Below are 18,108 nucleotides of genomic sequence, written 5' to 3'. Positions count from 1 at the left end.
TGGTTCATTGACTTTGAAGAAGTATTACCTCAGTATATGAGCTTCTAGAAGGTTCCTTAAAGAATTATTTTTTAAAATTAAAATCAGACGCGAGGGGATATTGAAATCTTAGCATTATTTATTTAAACATCATGAGTACTTGAAATATCTCTCATGTTAGGAACATAATCACTAGTGTTAAAAGTAAAAAGAAAGTGAATTAATATTTTTAGCTCAGAAAATCAACATAATTTGTCTTTTAGTTCTAGATTATTAATTGCATTTAGAAAGGAAAGAAAAAATAATAAATACCTTATCTTTAGTGAAAGAACTGTAACTGAAGGAATACAGGACAATTGAGAAGGAATGTATTTGGCAGGAAGGGGCAGGGTGTAATTCCAATTCTAAGGTAATTTAAAAACATTTCTCTAGCTTATAACAATACTATAAATATTAGAAATAGATTTTAAGAATATAAATATATACGTATAATATATTTATATTATATATTATATATAATTATACATTATAGTATATTTTATTTTCTATTATATAAATATTATATATTATATATATAAAATATATTTAATATAAATTTAGCCTTCTAAAATATTTTGACAAACAGAAATGTCTTATATCATCTATCCTTTTTGGAGTTCACTTAAAAAAAACACAAAACAAAAATTAGACCTACTATTCCTATAGTATTTTTATAGAGTGCATCTTTTTATCATAAAGAGAAAAACTAATTCATTAAAAAAAAATAACTTCATTACTACTTGAAATGGAACAGAATGAAATGCCCTCAACTCTATGATCAATGAGTCTTTGACAAAGCAGGAAAGACTATCCAGTGGAAAAAAAGTCTCTTCAATAAATAGTATTGGAAAAACTGGACAGCCACATGCAGAAGAATAAAACTAGACCATTCTCTTACACCATACTCAAAGATAAACTGAAAATAGTTGAAAGATCGAAATGTGAGATAAGAATTCATCAAAATCTTAGAGGAGAATACAGGCAACAACCTTTTTGAACTTGGTCACAGCAACTTCTTGCAAGACATGTCTCTAAAAACAAGGGAAACAAAAGAAAAAATGAACTATTGGGACTTCATAAAGATAAAAAAGTTTTTGCACAGTAAAGGAAACAGTCAACAAAACTAAGACAACCTACAGAATGGAAGAAGATACTTGCAAATGACATATCAGATAAAGGGCTAGTATCCAAGATCTACAAGGAACTTATTAAACTCAACAGCAAAGAAACAAGCAATCCAATCATGAAATGGCCAGAAGACATGAACAGACATTTCTCCAAAGAAGACTTACACGTGGTCCACAAAAAAAAAATGCTCCATATCACTTGCCATCAGGGAAATACAAATCAAAACCACAAGGAGATACCACTTTACACCAATGTGAATGGTTAAAATTAACAAGACAGAGAACAGCAGATGTTGGGGAGGATATGGAGAAAGGGGAACCCTCTTGCACTGTTGGTGGGAATGAGAATGCAAGCTGGCACAGCCACTCTGGAAAACAGTGTGGAGTTTCCTCAAGAAGTTGAAACTAGAGCTACCCTTTGACCCAGCTAATGTGCTATTGGGTATTTACCCCAAAGATACAGATGTAGTGAAAAGCCAAGACATCTGCACCCCAATGTTCACAGAAGCAATGTCCACAATAGCCAAGCTATGTAAGGAGCTCGGTGTCCTTCAACAGATGAATGGATAAAGAAGAAACGGTATATTTTTATACAATGGACTATTACTCAGCCATCAGAAAGGATGAATACCCACCGTTTACTTCTATGGGGAGGGAACTGGAGGGTATTTTGCTGAGTGAAATAAATCAATTGGAGAAAGACAATTATCATATGGCTTTGCTCATATGTGTAATGTAAGAAATAGTAAAAGGGACCATAAGGGAAAGAGGGGAAACTGAATGGGGAAAAATTAGAGAGGAAGACAAACCATGAGAGACTCTGAACTCTGGGAAACAAACTGAGGGTTGCTGAAGCATAAGTGGGTGGTGGGGAGGGGTGGGGTAACTGGGTGATGGACACTAAGAAGGGCACATGATGTGATGAACAATGAGTGTTATAGTATATGTTGGCAAATTGAATTTAACTAAAAAAAAGAAATAGGAAAAAATAACTTCATTACTACTTGTAATGGCAGAAATTTTGTCAGTTTGTGCACTTATAATGTCTGGCATGTAGTTTAGGCTCTATAAATATTTCTTACATGAACAAATAAATTTACAAGATGGTTTTAGGCAACACACAATTAAATGGATTTTTTAAAATTTATATTAATGTGTATTAGAAAAATATTCATATAAGTACATAGTAAACCTGTGACTCAGGTTATGATTATATAAAGTTCCTATTAAAAATAAACTATTTAAATAATGTTAAGTTTAAAATATTGAAATATATCCTAGATAAAAAATGCATACAGCAAACATTTGAAATGCCATGTTGGGGTAACTGAAGCTTACAATAATGCAGCACACTCAATAACAAGATCTCTATTGCTTTAGAGAATTTGAGAAGTTAAATAATTAGTGGAGCTATGGAGGAATAAACCTCTGTTAATTTAATTATTCAAAGAATTAAACCAAAAGGAGTGGGGTTTTTTTGTTTTGTATTCATAGCTAAAAAATGTACTTGTTTTAAGATTACCCCTATTGTTTAGATGCCAGACTGTACTATAAAAGAAAAAAACTTAATTTTCAACTGGTATGTATTTATTCAAACATATTATGCACTTTTTATATACAATAATTTATGCAAATACATCCATTGGTACTATTGCTAAAAATAAGTATGCAATTTTAGTTCTTCCCAATTGTTTTTTTTTTTTTTTTGGATATTGTTTATTGGAGTTCGATTTGCCTACATATAGCATAACACCCAGTGCTAATCTCATCAGGTGCCCCCCCTCAGTGCCTGTCACCCAGTCACCCTAACCCCCCTTCCACCTCCCCTTACACTACCTCTTGTTTGTTTCCCAGAGTTAGGAGTCTTTATGTTCTGTCTCCCTCTCTGATATTTCCCACTCATTTTCTCTCCTTTCCCCTATGATCACTTTCACTATTATTTATATTCCCCATATGAATGAAACCATGTAATGATGTCCTTCTCCAATTGACTTATTTCACTCAGCATAATACCCTCCAGGTCCATCCACACTGAAGCAAATGAGGGTATTTGTCGTTTCTAATGGCTGAGGAATATTCCATTGTATACATAGACCACATCTTCTTTATCCATTCATCTTTCCATGGACACCGAGGCTCCTTCCACAGTTTGGCTATTGTGGCCATTGCTGCTAGAAACATCGGGGTGCAGGTGTCTGGGCGTTTCCCTGCATCTGTATCTTTGGGGTAAATCTCCAGTAGTGCAATTGCTGGGTCATAGGGCAGGTCTATTTTTAACCCTTTGAGGAACCTCCTCAGTTTTCCAGAGTGGCTGCACCAGTTCACATTCCACCAACAGTGCAAGAGGGTTCCCTTTTCTCCGCATCCTCTCCAACATTTGTTGTTTCCTGCTTTGTTAATTTTCCCCATTGTCACTGGTGTGAGGTGGTATTTCATTGTGATTTTGATTTGTAGTTCCCTGATGGCAAGTGATGCGGAGCATTTCCTCATGTGCTTGTTGGCCATGTCTATGTCTTCCTCTGTGAGATTTCTGTTCATGTCTTCTGGCCTTTTCATGATTGGATTATTTCTTGGGTGTTGGGTTTAAAAAGTTCTTTATAGATCTTAGATTCTAGCCCTTTATCTGATATGTCATTTGCAAATACCTTCTCACATTCTGTAGGTTGTCTTTTAATTTTGCTGACTGTCTTTTGCTGTGCAGACCTTTTTATCTTGGTTAAGTCACAATAGTTCATTGTTGCTTTTGTTTCTCTTGCCTTCATAGATGTATCTTTCAAGAAGTTACTGTGGCCAAGTTCAAAAAGGGTGTTGCCTGTGTTCTCCTCTAGGATTTTGATGGAATCTTGTCTCACATTTAGATCTTTCATCCATTTTGAGTTTATCTTTGTGTGTGGTGCAAGAGAGTGGTCTAGTTTCATTCTTCTGCATGTGGATGTCCAATTGTCCCAGCACCATTTATTGAAGAGACTGTCTTTTCTCCAGTGAATAGTCTTTCCTGCCTTGTCGAATGGTAGCTGACCATAGAGTTGAGGGCCCATTTCTGGATTCTCTATTCTGCTCCATTGATCTATGAGTCCATTTTTGTGTCAGTACCACACTGTCTTGATGACCACAGTTTTGTAGTACAAGTCGAAGTCTGGCATTGTGAGGCCCCCTGCTTTGGTTTTCTTTTTCAATATTCCCCTGGCTATTTGGGGTCTTTTCTGATTCCTCACAAATCTTAAGATGATTTGTTCTAACTCTCTGAAGAAAGTCCATGGTATTTTGATAGGGATTGCATTAAATGTGTAAATTGCCCTGGGTAACATTGACATTTTCACAATATTAATTCTGCCAATCCATGAGCATGGAATATTTTTCCATCTCTTTGTGTCTTCCTCCATTTCTTTCAGAAGTGTTCTGTAGTTTTGAGGGTATAGATCCTTTACTCTTTGGTTAGGTTTATTCCTAGGTATCTTATGCTTTTGGGTGCAATTGTAAATGGAATTGACTCCTTAATTGCTCTTTCTTCAGCCTCAAACTCCAATGAAAAATATATAAAAAAAAACAAAAAAGAGATAATGATGTCTGAACAGTTGAATATTAACAATAAAAAGCCACTGTATTATAAAAAAATGAGAATGATATTTTTAATTCATGTTATGATGATATAAGTCAAGGTGTTGTATCTCATGGAATGTGGAGTAAATGTCCTTCTGAAAAGAAAAGAAAGATAAATCAGTTCATTGGTTTAACTCTTGATTTAAGAACAAACTATCAGAGACAGAAATGCCAGGATAGTGTTCTTCAGTATAAAATAGTAGGTAGGAAAACACAAAATTGTGACAAAAGAGTACAGAATTGTGAAAAACAAGTGAAGTTAGTGGACATTTAACAACCTTTTGAAGAAGTTTTGCTGTGACAGAGTGGCTCTTGTGTGGCCAAGAGGTACTTTCTGGCCTTTGATCCTTCCACATAGGTCTATGGTTGGTAAAACAATGAAACAATCACACTTTCATACTCAAATACAAAAATCAACACTCATTCTGAGTGACTGAGAAAGTCATTTCTGTTTACTGGAATAAGATACATTTCATCAAATCAAAAATTATCAGAATAATGAAAGCAAATTTTACCTGTCTGGGAAGAGATGTCCATATTCCCGACCCACTTATGTTTCTGCAAAACAATAATGCTGAAACTACACACAAATGAACAAACAAAAAAACAACTACTCTAAATTCTTATGTAATTTAAATATGTTATGACTTACTTCCTAGAAGATACTAGCAGATTCCTCAGGGAAAAAATTTGTATGATTTACTTTCTTATTATTTTTCTTATTATTTTTCCATATATCCAAAAGAAACACAGAACCACAATCATTTTCTGGAAACTCCAGGTACAACATTTTGCCTATTTCATGAAAATATGAACATACTATAAAGTCAACATTTTTAATAGCATAAAGTCAATTTTTTTCTATGTATCTAATGAGTAAGGGACAGGAGGTGCTACATAGGAAGAGATAGATAGGGAGCTATGTGATCAGGCTCATGGAAATCTCAAAAATGCTGGAGTGTAAGGAAACCAGAGAAAAGGCAACAACCCAGACCACCCTGCCCTAGGTGTGGGCAGGGAGGGTGTCTTCTTTATGACAGTCATCTGTGACCCACAAAAAGTAACCAGACCCTAAAAAGAAGTAGGCCATTAAAGATGTTATCACCAGACCTTACTTAAACCAAGATGTCACAAAAATAATAAGACCACATGCTCCCTGGTCAATTCTCAATAAAAGATTGTCAGTGGAGGCCCATGTTTGCAACCCTATTGGGACTCCTCTCACTCCTGGGATTTTTTTCTGTATCCTTGCTTAATAAACTCCTATTGCTTTGCCCACTCTCCCTTGTCCACAAGAGTCATTCTTCGACTCCGTGAGACAAGAACCTAACTCTTCTGCTTCACTAACTTGTTATATTCTGGAGAGCTGACTCATTTTCTTCTCAGGCTGAGCTAGAGTTGGATTAATTACAAATTTTTTGCAAAAAATCAACAGGATCTATGTGAGGAAATTTTTTTTCCCTCAAATTGCTTTCCTCTATTTTAGAGACAATGCATTTAAGCACAAAAATGAGACAAATCCTCCAGTGATACTGGGATTAACTCTTTAATGAAACCAGAAAGGATGAGGGTATTATGCTGAGTAAAGTAAGTCAGTCGGTGAAGGACAAACATTATATGTTCTCATTCATGTGGGGAATATAAATAATAGTGAAAGGGAATATAAGGGAAGGGAGAAGAAATGTGTGGGCAATATCAGAAAGGGAGACAGAACGTAAAGACTGCTAACTCTGGGAAACGAACTAGGGGTGGTGGAAGGGGAGGAGGGCGGGGGGTGGGAGTGAATGGGTGACGGGCACTGGGGGTTATTCTGTATGTTAATAAATTGAACACCAATAAAAAAATAAATTAAAAAAAAAAAGAAACCAGAAAGGAGTATTTTATACTTCATCTCTGTTTACAAGGTATATTTAACATGAAGGCTTGAGTGAAAAGATCACTACTATTAAATGACCTCCAAAAAATGAAAGGGGAAGATTTTAAGGATTCTGACAATGCACAAACTGCTCTGGTACATTTAGAAGCATGCGTTGTTGGCATACCTCTCCAAATTTGCCATATTCTGTGACAATTGAGCATTGAACCTCACAGAATGTAGTATCTGTTACTTAGTTCCAGAATATTGTATTGCTAATGAAGTTCCTTATTTCAGTAGAGGTGAGGACCTCTATGTCCATCCAGATAGGAAAAAATAAAAAGAAAAAAATTTAATTTTTTGGGTTTATTCATAAAGCCAAATTGAATCTCTGGGTTTTATTCTGTTTTGCTTTTGTTTAATGGGAAAGACCTTCACTATATTTTACCAGGGGAAACATTAATTGATGAGAGTTCATTTGCAAAATTGTCTACTATATATAAATATTCAAAATTCTATATTTGGAGTAAATTCTATTCTCCTTAATACATTTCTTATTTTTTGCAATTGTTTGGGCACTTGGGATTTTAATAAAGTCAATTAACTTGTCACATATTTTAAATAGAAAAGGGCATGTGTGAACTACTTTAGATAATATTAACTTCTTCAGTAGAAAAACGTGTTTCATTTAGTTTTTTCATTTACATTCCAGTTAATAACATGGAACACATATCTCCTCTTATACAAAGTCAAAATTGAAAGCTGAAATAATTTTCTTGATGTGAATACTTGATATATAAATCCAACACTAAGTTCTTAGAAAATGATGGCAAAAATCGTTTTTACTTCCATTATCTTATACCTGTTAGTAGCTTCATTTTATTCTAGCTGAGTAAAAACTGTCATGAACATAAATGATAGAAGCCAATATTATAATGAAAAGAAAGAATAGAATAGTTATAGCATAACAGAGGGGAGAAAAGAGTAAACCAACAGATTGATGTGATAATTACTAATACTTTCTATTTTATTTTATTTTTAAATTATTTTTTAAAGATTTTATTTATTTATTCATGAGAGACACAGAGAGAGAGAGAGAGAGAGAGAGTGGAAGAGACACAGGCAGAGGGAGAAGCAAGCTCTATGCAGGGAGCCTGATGTGGGACTTGATCCCAGGACTCCAGGATCACGCCCTGGGCCAAAGGCAGGTGCTAAACTACTGAGCCACACAGGGATACCCCTTTTTTTTTAAAGAAAATCTCTACACCCAATTTGGGGTTCAAACTCATGAATGTAAAATCAAGAATTGGATGCTCTACTAACTGAGCCAGTCAGGCATCTGAATACTTTAGGAATAATGTATTTTTCAAAAGAGGTATGTACATTGGTTTTTAGACATAATATTATTATAGTGTATAATGTATTATAGTGTATAGTATATAATATTATTATACACTTAATATTCTACAAAATAGTGTAAATATAACTTTTATATGCACTGGGAAACCAAACAAGTCATTTGGTTCTCATTATTGCAATATTTGCTTTATTGTGTTGGTCTGGAACTGAACCTGCATTATCTCCAAGCTATGCCTGTAATTAGAAATTTCCTTTTTATTAATGAAATAAATGGTGTTTTAAAAAAATTAAGTGTTATTGTTTTGATGAGAATTAATTATTGTATGCATGTGTTGAATTACTAAATTTTACACCTGAAATCAATATTATACTATTTGTTAATGAACTGGAATTTAAATAAAAACTTTAAACAAACAAACAAATAAATAATAAAAAGAAGAGGGATTCCCTAGGTGGCTCAATGGTTTAGTGCCTGCCTTTGGCCCAAGACGTGATCCTGGAGTCCGGGGATCAAATCCCGCATCAGGCTCCCTACATGGAGCCTGCTTCTCCTTCTGAATTTGCCTCTTTCTCTCTCTCTCTCTCTCTGTCATGAATAAATAAATAAAATATTTAAAAAAATAATAAGAAGAAGAAGAAATAAAAGGAAAAGAAATATTCTTAAAATGTTAATTTAAAAAATAAAACAAAAGATCTACTAATCTCTGAGCATCTGCCATTCTTCTAGACATTGTACTAAACTTGTTATGTGTATTATCTGAACAAGAATATTATAAGGTAGATTTTCCCACTGTTTTACAGATGAATTACAGAATTACAGAAATTACTTAATTTCTAAAATCTTCATTTTGAATGCCCCACCATCAAAAAGCAAGATCTTGGAACATAATAATAAAACAAAACCAACACAATATAATCCCAGTTTCTATTTGTCAATTCTGTTAAAAAAAAAAAAAACCCTGGTAAAAAATAGTAAATAAGAGTACTGTGCTAATAAGAAAAAAAAATTACAAATACTGTATTTTAATATCTTTAAAAATATTGTTTGTATTTTTCTGCTAAGTAATATTATTTGGCTTTATAGACATTTTTCACAGATAAAAGTAGGAGAGAAAGGATGTATGAAAATATACCTTGTTTTCTAAAAGGAAGACAAAAAATCCAGGCAGTGGATAATGTCAATATTGTTTAAACCTTGTTTCTCCATAATATGGTAGTTGTGTGGTTTAAAATACCAGTAACTCATTTAGATTCTAAGAATTACTATGATCACCTATTATTTTCCTGCCCAATTTTTGTACCCACATATTCTAAGGAGTGCTTTATATGGTATGATTCAGAACGTGGTAATAGGAAATGAAGATGCTAGTATGTGTATTGATTATTAACATTCTGTTTTTATATAGGCTTACTTCTGCCATGAGCTAGTTCTGTCCTTCAAGGAAGTTCTTAATTCTCTCTTGGCCTCAATTTCTTATATGTATAAATTTAGGTGACTATAGGCAAAAAGAATTTCCCAGATGTATTTTAATTTTCTCTGATCATGTATCTGAAAAACATTTGGATATGTAATAAAATTGCATCCCTATAAAAATGAATGTGCTTCATTATTTGCATGAATGAAGAACTGAAACTTGGTAGCCATCTACCAATTATAAACATGTATCTGCCTGAATGATAAGCCACATAATATAATAGGACCCCTATCCACTCCTTATTAGCACAGTAGATTGAAAAAATAATCTTGGTCTTCAATTTTTATGTCTTTAAGATGATGACAATATATACGTGATGTGTGTACATGTTATTGCAGTTCAGCAATAATGTTTATAACAGAAAATATCATGTAGATGAAAGATGCTAAATTAGAAAATAAAAATTCAAGGAACTCTAGAGGCCAGGTAAGTGATTTAAATTAGTAAAATAGAGCTAGATATCCAAAAGCTATAAAGAACTCATCAAATTCAATACCCCCAAACCAAATAATCTAGTTAAGAAAGGGGCAAAAGGCAGGAATAGACACTTTTCTGAAGAAGACATCCAAATGACTAACAGATACATGAAAAGATGGTCAACATTACTCATCATCAGGGAAAAAAATCAAAGCCACAATGAGATACCACCTCATATCTATAGAAATGGCTAAAATTAACAATACTGGAAACAACAGATGTTGGTGAGGATGTGGAGAAAGGGGAACCCTTCCACACTGTTGATGGGAATGTAAACTGGTGTAGCAACTCTGGAGAAAAGTATGGAGGTTCCTCAAAATGTTAAAAATAGAACTACCCTATAATCCAGGAATTGCACTACTAGATATTTACCCAAAGGATACAAAAGTACTGATTTGAGGGGGTACATGATCCCAATGTTTATAGCAGCATTGTCGACAATAGCTAAACTATGGAGACAGTCCAAATGTCCACAGACTATCCACACAGTCCAGATGTCCACAGTCCAATGTCCATATATATAAAGGAATATTACTCAGCCTTCAGAAAGCATGAAATATTGCCATTTGCAATGCTGTGGAGGGAGCTAGAGTGTATTACACTAAGTGAAATAAGTCAGAGAAAGACAATCACCATATAATTTCACTGATGTGTAGATTTAAGAAACAAAACAGGTGAACATATGGGAATAGGAGAATAAAAAAAAAAAAAGAGGGAAACAAACCATGAGAGACTCTTAAGGGGTTAAGAACTCTAGATTGAGAAAACAGCAAACAGAAAGGTCTTAGGTGGTAGTTCACCTACAGAGCTCAAGGAATAGCAAAGAGGCCAGCAGAACAAGAGCAGGAAGTAAGTGGAGCATATAGAACAGGACTTAGAGTAGCATCAGAGGGACTGATGAAGGTTTTTTTTTTTTTTTTTTTTGGGAATTTTAATGATTTCGGATTTTAACCTGGGAATGACAGGAAATCAATGGAAAAATGCATGGTAATACAGTGAAATACTATGAATTGCACTTAAGAATATCACCCTGTCTTGTCCTTTAAAAATTGTCTGAAGGGGAAAAAAATCAGTGCGACAAGCTGGAAGGCTATTCTTATATTTCAAGCAAGATATAATAGTGGTAACAATGAAGGTAGCAAAAGTGTCAGATTCTGGATATCATTTGAAAATAGAGCCTAAGCGGATACCTAGTACATTAAGCACCTGACTGTTGGTTTTAGCTTAGGTCATGATCTCAGTCAGGAAGGAGATCCAGACCTGTGTCAGGCTAGGCATTCAGCACAGAGTCTGCTTGAGTTTCTCTCTCCCTGTGCCTCTGCCCCTCCTTGCTCTCTAAAATAAAGAAGTAAATCTTTAAATCTTTAAATATTTATTTATTTATTTATTATTTATTTATTTATTTATTTATTTATTTATTTATTTAGAGAGTGTGTGTGTGAGAGAGAGATAGAGCACACACAAGCAGGGGAAGGGGTAGAGGCTGAAGTGGACTCCCCACTAAGCGGGGCGCCCAGTGAACCAACTGAGCCACCCAGGCACCTGATAAGTAAATCTTTAAGAAACAAAAAAAGTAAAGGAAAATAGAGCCAAAAGGATCTGCTAATAGATAAAATGTGGATGTGAAAAAAAAGAGAAAGAAATCAAAGAGGACTAGTAGTTTTTGGCCTCAGCAATGACAGAAAGACAGTTTTTTATTTTGTTCAAATAATTTAATGGAAATAATGAAAATATTCCTTATAAATAAATAATGCTATCTATTCTTACCTCATAATTTGTTAGAGTTAACCAATTTTATGTTATATTGGTCATAAACCTAGATCATTATACAAATCCATGCTATTTGTTGTTTTATTTTCCTTCCCCCATCCCCAACTGTGTTTTGGAAGTTATTAAACAGTTTCTCAAATATTACTTAGGAGAAAGGTTTTAGGATCAGCTCTATCTCTAAATAAATGTAGTATCTGAGCAAATAATGCAAATTCTCAGGTCCCAAAATTCCTTCTCTGTAAATTACATTTAAAACATTATATGAATGATATTTAGAATCTCTTCCAGTTCTTTCTGAACATTTTTTGGTCTCTTTGTTGTACTTTTTATACTGCTTTGTTTGTTTCGGTTTATCTATTTTCTTTCTTCAGGATATTATTCACTTGGTTTTAGTTATTTATCTTTGTGCCTCACCCAAAACTCATGCTTGCATATTTCAGATTCAGTAGTCAATATAGGAAAGTACTTTGGCTGAACAAATTATGTTTATGACAAATAGTCCTAGAACATTTTGCATCTTGCTTTTGTTTTGTTTTGTTTAAGTTGGCTCCATGCCCCATGTGGGGCTTGACCTCATAACCCTGAGATCAAAAATCGCACACTCTATCGATTGAGCCCACCAGGCACTCCACATCTTGCTTTGACTGTATCTTGCTCTTCACCCAGGGTTGTCACATAAAATTTCAATGGATGAAATTCTCATTTTACTTTATAATTGGCAACTGTTAAGTTATGCACTAGAAAACCTTACGTTGCCCACATGATACTTTGCTCCTTACCTGTCATTGTGTTCTAATGCTTACCAGCTAGTGGTACCAGGTATGATCTTAAATCTCTGGTTTTTCCATTTTTTCTTGGACAAGCCTCTTTCTTTAGTGTATTTTTAGCGATTTCCTTGATCACTTGCCTACTTTTCTGGCCCAAATGAGTCCATAACTATACTAACTACTGCAACTCAAAATTGGTGAAGGAGTTTTACAAGGAAATGCTGTATTTATTGCACAATACAGACAGCATATTGCTGAGAAGACACAAAGGCAATATTGAGTGGGTATGGCATGCTTGCTTTTTTATTCCTTTCTTAGTAATTACACTCTTTTGCCAGTGGCCTTGGCAACTGAGGGCTAATACATAAGAGCACCCTGGGCAGCCAAGGTCTTTTCTACTTGGACATATAGTTTTAGGGTCATTTCATCATTTATTTTCATAGCTTCTTCCTGGTTTAATATGAAAATAGTCTTAGAATGAATATTAGTTAAATAATTCAAATACACAGTAGATATTGATTTAAGTTTTCTAAGCAATATAAAACATAAGCAATAATCGGGAGTGTTCTCATCCCTCCTACATGTAGCATGATATGTATGAATGCAAGTTACATAATCATTATGCTAATACCCTTCTTGTTTACTTGTAAAGGGCATCTATCTGTGCTTAAGGCCTGAATATATCTACTATCAGTAATGAGAAAAAAAGAACATTGTAAAAATAAGTAGCTTTATACACAATTAGACAATTATATTATGAACATCAACCACTAAGGAAGTAAAGAAATTTGAGGACTGCTTTTCTAAGTAGGTACATATTAAGTGCTTTTGAGGTTTGCCGCAGACTCTATATTGTAGCACTTCTGGCAAATCCTGCTCCTCTCTGCGCTTCTGTTTCCTGTCTTCCTTCCATCTTCTGCTCTTTCACAAGCATTAGCTGATAAACTTTGACTTACTGCAAAAGATATGAACCCAAACCTGAGCAATCCCGTATTAATAAAAGTGTACAGCTAGCATTCGTTCTCTAGAAGTAGGTACTCTCTTACTGTTATCTCCAACCTAAAACCCTTCAACAAATCCCCATTGTCTACAGAATAGATAATAGGTAATATCTAGATGATATTAGATATCAAATTGTTTTCTTTACCCAAGTAGATGTATGGCAAGATGGTTGCAGTATAATATCAATAGGTCAAGAGTATTGTTTGGGTGAAGGGGGGGCGTTGATTGTGTTTGGGCTGAAATGACTAACCACCAAGTATTGGTTGAGCTAGGAAGGCAGAGAGGCCAGTAGTTGAGTAGTAATAAACCAAAACACTAAAAAGGGTTTGAATGAATGTATTACTGATATGGATACTTTTGTTCATTTTTAATTTTCACATTAACCAGAATTTTCTTCTTTTTTAAATATCCCAAACCCATAACTGCTTGCCTCACTGTCTGTTGAGAACCACATCCTAAAATTAAGATGAACCACATCTTAAAATTAAAATTAACCACATCTAAAAATTAAAATCATTTAATTTGAAATTCTTTGCCCTATATTTCAAAGTATGTATTGTATTGACTTCTTTTCCACTTCTTCTGTGTCAGGAAAACTGGTGCATTTTGTGCAGGCCTAATTCTTTTGGCTGTGGCCCCAAATCTATCAGAATTTGCTTCATCAATTTATTCTCACACCTTTGGTGTGTTTCAGCTTTCTCACCATTGATCTCTTTATTTTGAACCACAAACCTTGATCCTAAAACTATCTTCCTGTGTTTCTGGTTGTCCCTATTGTTTTAGATACCATTCCACAGGTGTCTTTACTTCCTCTTCTAAAATCTCAGAAGAGTAGTGTTGCTTTGAATTCCTCCCACATTACTTGCTTTTTAACCACTTGCAGTGCATCCCAATGGTTTCAATGATAATGACTCTCTGTGTCCAAAAACCTCCTCCTTGTTTCCACCTTAGTTCCACCTGTGTGGCATTTTCCTCTTAATTCCACTTGTGTCTTCTAGCTATTTCCTCCCATGGCTTCCATGATTTTCAGTCTCTTCTCCTCGATACTTTGTATTTCTCCTATTTGCTTTTGTTCTACCAGCCCCTGAATAACAGGGAGCGCTTGAGTTCTAGTCTTAGACAATTTCTTTTCTCACTTGCACACTTTCCCTAGGGAAGTTCATTTATTCCTTTGTCAGGAAAAAAATTTCTATAACGTACTTATGACTACTCTAAGCATCACATTTAAGTGGCAAAGCCTTCTGGATACCTTCAAACTTACCGTATACAAGATTTAAGCCTTTCTAATTTCAGCCTGGCTTCTTATCTTGGTTTACAACATGATTAACTTTTCAAAACCCAGGCATATGTTATTCATTCATTTCCCTGATTTCTTGCATTTCTCATATTTTAATGACATATTTGTCTTCTCAGTGCTTAAGATGCCCAGTACCATCTTTCTAGTTGATGTCATCATAATGTCTGTCTTCAACTACTATAGTATGTTACTAACATGTTACTATAATAGCTCCTTTACTAGGCTACCCTAAGATAGTGTCATAAAGTCCTAAAATTCAAGAAATTTCACAATCCCTCCTTCTTTCAAATCTCTAGTATCTTTCCTTATTTCCAATGAACTATGTCACCCTGCATAATTGAAATTCAAAGGCATTATGATCTGACTCCATCAAACCCTTGCAATAGTAGTTTTATACTCTCTGCCTTCTACATATCCTGAAGTACAAATCCCACCAAATGTGGTATTTTTCTCTTCAATTCCTCTTTCCTTCAGCCAAAATACTTTATTCACATTTTATCATTTCTTAAAATACTACTTATTCTTTTCAGGTCTAACTAAAAGCACAGCTCTTTAATAACCAATTCCCCTGCCCACACTCATCACCAATGCCCCACTCCTCCAATTCAAGCATAATTAAATCCTACACATTTAAGCACAAATGCTACATTAAGAACAAGTTTTATAACAGAGTTTATAAAAGGAGTTAAAACATGGACACTGCATATGAACAAACAGAAATACATGTAGTCAGACAGATCTAGTTTTAAGTGGTATCTTTGCAATTAACGAAAATATGATTTGAGCAAGTTACTCAATCTCTTGTCTCAATTTCTTCAACCAAAATATGGAAAGGACAACTACCTCATGATATTTTTGTAAAGATTATACAAGATAATGTCTGTAAAACACATAGTGCCTGGAATAGGGGTATAGTAAGCATAAAAAATAAAGGTTATTATGCCTGAAATAGAAAAAGGTAATATTTATCAGGTAAATAAGTCTGCATGACATTTTACAAAATTTTTGTTACAGATTTACCAAGAATTTTCACTGTACCAGCTATCCAGATAGATTCCTTTTCTAAGATGTTTCATTACAGAGGAAAATTTATTCCTCTTGTGTACACAATGTTGAAGTGAGAAATTTATTCTTCCCAAATCAAGTAGTTCTGGGAGCTTAGCAGTTAGCCTTACATGACTAAACTATCATCATGGACTTGTTATCTTGTTATTTTCTCCACTGTAGCATGAAACACCAACAACTGCTTAGGTTGGCGTGAAGTTGTGGCCTCTGTGAAGTCCCTCGTATGTCTGATATTCATATAGAAATCCCCTCACAGTTAATATCTTGAGGAGCCACGAGGGCTGAAGAGACTTAACTGCATCCACAATAAGTTGTGGATTGGGCCAGAGCCTCAATGTCTTCCAGTTATTAGACAATTACATTTCCTGGACAGATTTCCTTTATTGGCTTGTGATTTGCTTTCTTGTTAAAATGCTCCTCAGAATTTCTGGGGACAGATAATAGGCAGAAATCATATTCTAATCATGTGGACCTCTTGGAATTGAAGCTGACCGTTGATTTTATCTCAAACCGCAAAATTAGCATACCACCAAATACAGTATATAAACCACCACAAAAGCAGACAGACCATCATCCACTTAGCTTCCCCTTCACTTTCTGTACTCCACCTTGGAAAAAAGGTAAGAATTTCATATATAAATTTTATGTATTCTCTCTTCACTTTTATTTCAACTAGGATAAATTATATGAAGAAAATAATTGCTTAAAATAGGATCTTTGAAATAAGAGTATTTAAAATAGCACTGACACTATTTTCAATACCTAGGTTAAAAAAATAGAAAGGTCTAAGAACATTTGATAAAAATTATGAGTGCAAATGTTTTATGAGTCTAAAAAATGTAGTAATAATGATAACCATTTTTAATACAAAGCCAATGAATAAGCTATATTAAAAAATCTACTTCTTGAATTAATAAATCTTCCAAGTTGGTTAAACATACTAAAGCAATAAAAGAAAATATACTTAAATTGTTGGTTTGGGATATGAATAATTAATGGGAAACTTTTACCCAAAAGTAGTTTTAGAGGTAGCATATTGAGTCAAGAAACTGCAGAATTTGTTTGGGGATATGCACTACTTGAAATGTTTATAAATATTTTTTCAGAAATATGTATTCAAATTTATTTAGTGTATCCAACCTCCCCCTTTATCATTTGGTTTATAATAGCTCAAAATCTTGTTAAAATAGACATAAAATACAGAATTAAGTTAAAGGGAAAATGTTTTTACTTTGGAAAAAAATTCTAGATGATACAGAGATGACTTGAAACTAAAGCAAAAGAAAGAGAAGATTTGAAAGAAAGAATACTATAGAATACATTGGTAAAAAATGAGGTTCTGGCTAAAAAAATTAATATATAAAATGCTAATTAGAAAATATAGAAAATGAAATAAGATTCTTCCTACACATTATGATCTCTAATAGAATGCTATATTCTTTTTTGGGGGTCCTGACAATGAGAAATTATTTGGAAACTTCTGAAGCTCTTAGGCAAAGTAAAATTAAAGTTTATATAGTACCCATGAGAAAGATCTAGAAAAGAAAATCTTTTTCTGAAGTAAGAATAATTTTCAGACTTCAAATATTGGAAGGGATATTTTGCAGATGAATTAGGGACTTTTTTCATGAGACATTTTTAGTTTAGAAATTTGTTTAAATATCTGAGATTGAAGATTGTATGCCAAATGATATTAGTGGTACAAACATTATTTTGTACAAGCAATTACAGAAATGCAACAAAATCAAGCATTTAGTACATTTTGGTTAGAAACTTTAACATATATATCATGTTATACTACAAGAAGAGGTTGTTTGAAGTGGGGATTGGGCAAGGGGACCAGACACTTTGGTAAATCATCAAGAAATCAGAAAAAAAATACAGTGTACAATCTCTAAAGTTATGTGCACAAAAGAGAGGAGGCATTATTATATGGAAATGACTAAACAAATATTCATGGAAACCATTGGTTTAGTAAAAAGAAAAAAAAAGATAAAAGAAAATATAATCTGCATATACATTTTCTTTGATCAGTTACCTCCTGATAGAACTGAGGCTTTATCAAGGCTGAGACATTTGTTTGCTGCTATCAACCCAGTACCTAGATAGTGTCTGGCAATAAAAGATGTTAAATAAATATTTTTGAACAAATGAATCAATTAGTAAATATTTCTGTAAATATTTATAACTTTTTTTCTGTCCTTCCAAAAACCCAACTATAGTGCTGTGAATGAGATGAAAAAGAGTGAGGTAGGGTAATGGTAATGGATGAAAAAATATGAATGGTATGAAAATG

At 33.8% G+C, this 18,108-nt stretch overlaps 1 protein-coding gene across 4 annotated transcripts in view; it reads left to right on the top strand.

Annotated features, from left to right (window-relative positions):
- The window catches only part of CSN2 (casein beta), a 115,744-nt gene that overhangs the window by 91,738 nt on the left and 5,898 nt on the right, over positions 1-18,108 (top strand). The window lies entirely within an intron of this gene.

Source organism: Canis lupus, chromosome 14 (genome assembly GCF_048164855.1).
Source record: "Canis lupus baileyi chromosome 14, mCanLup2.hap1, whole genome shotgun sequence".
Lineage (NCBI taxonomy): Eukaryota > Metazoa > Chordata > Mammalia > Carnivora > Canidae > Canis > Canis lupus.
Note: the sequence above shows the minus strand (reverse complement) of the source record. Positions and strands in the feature narration are given on the sequence as shown.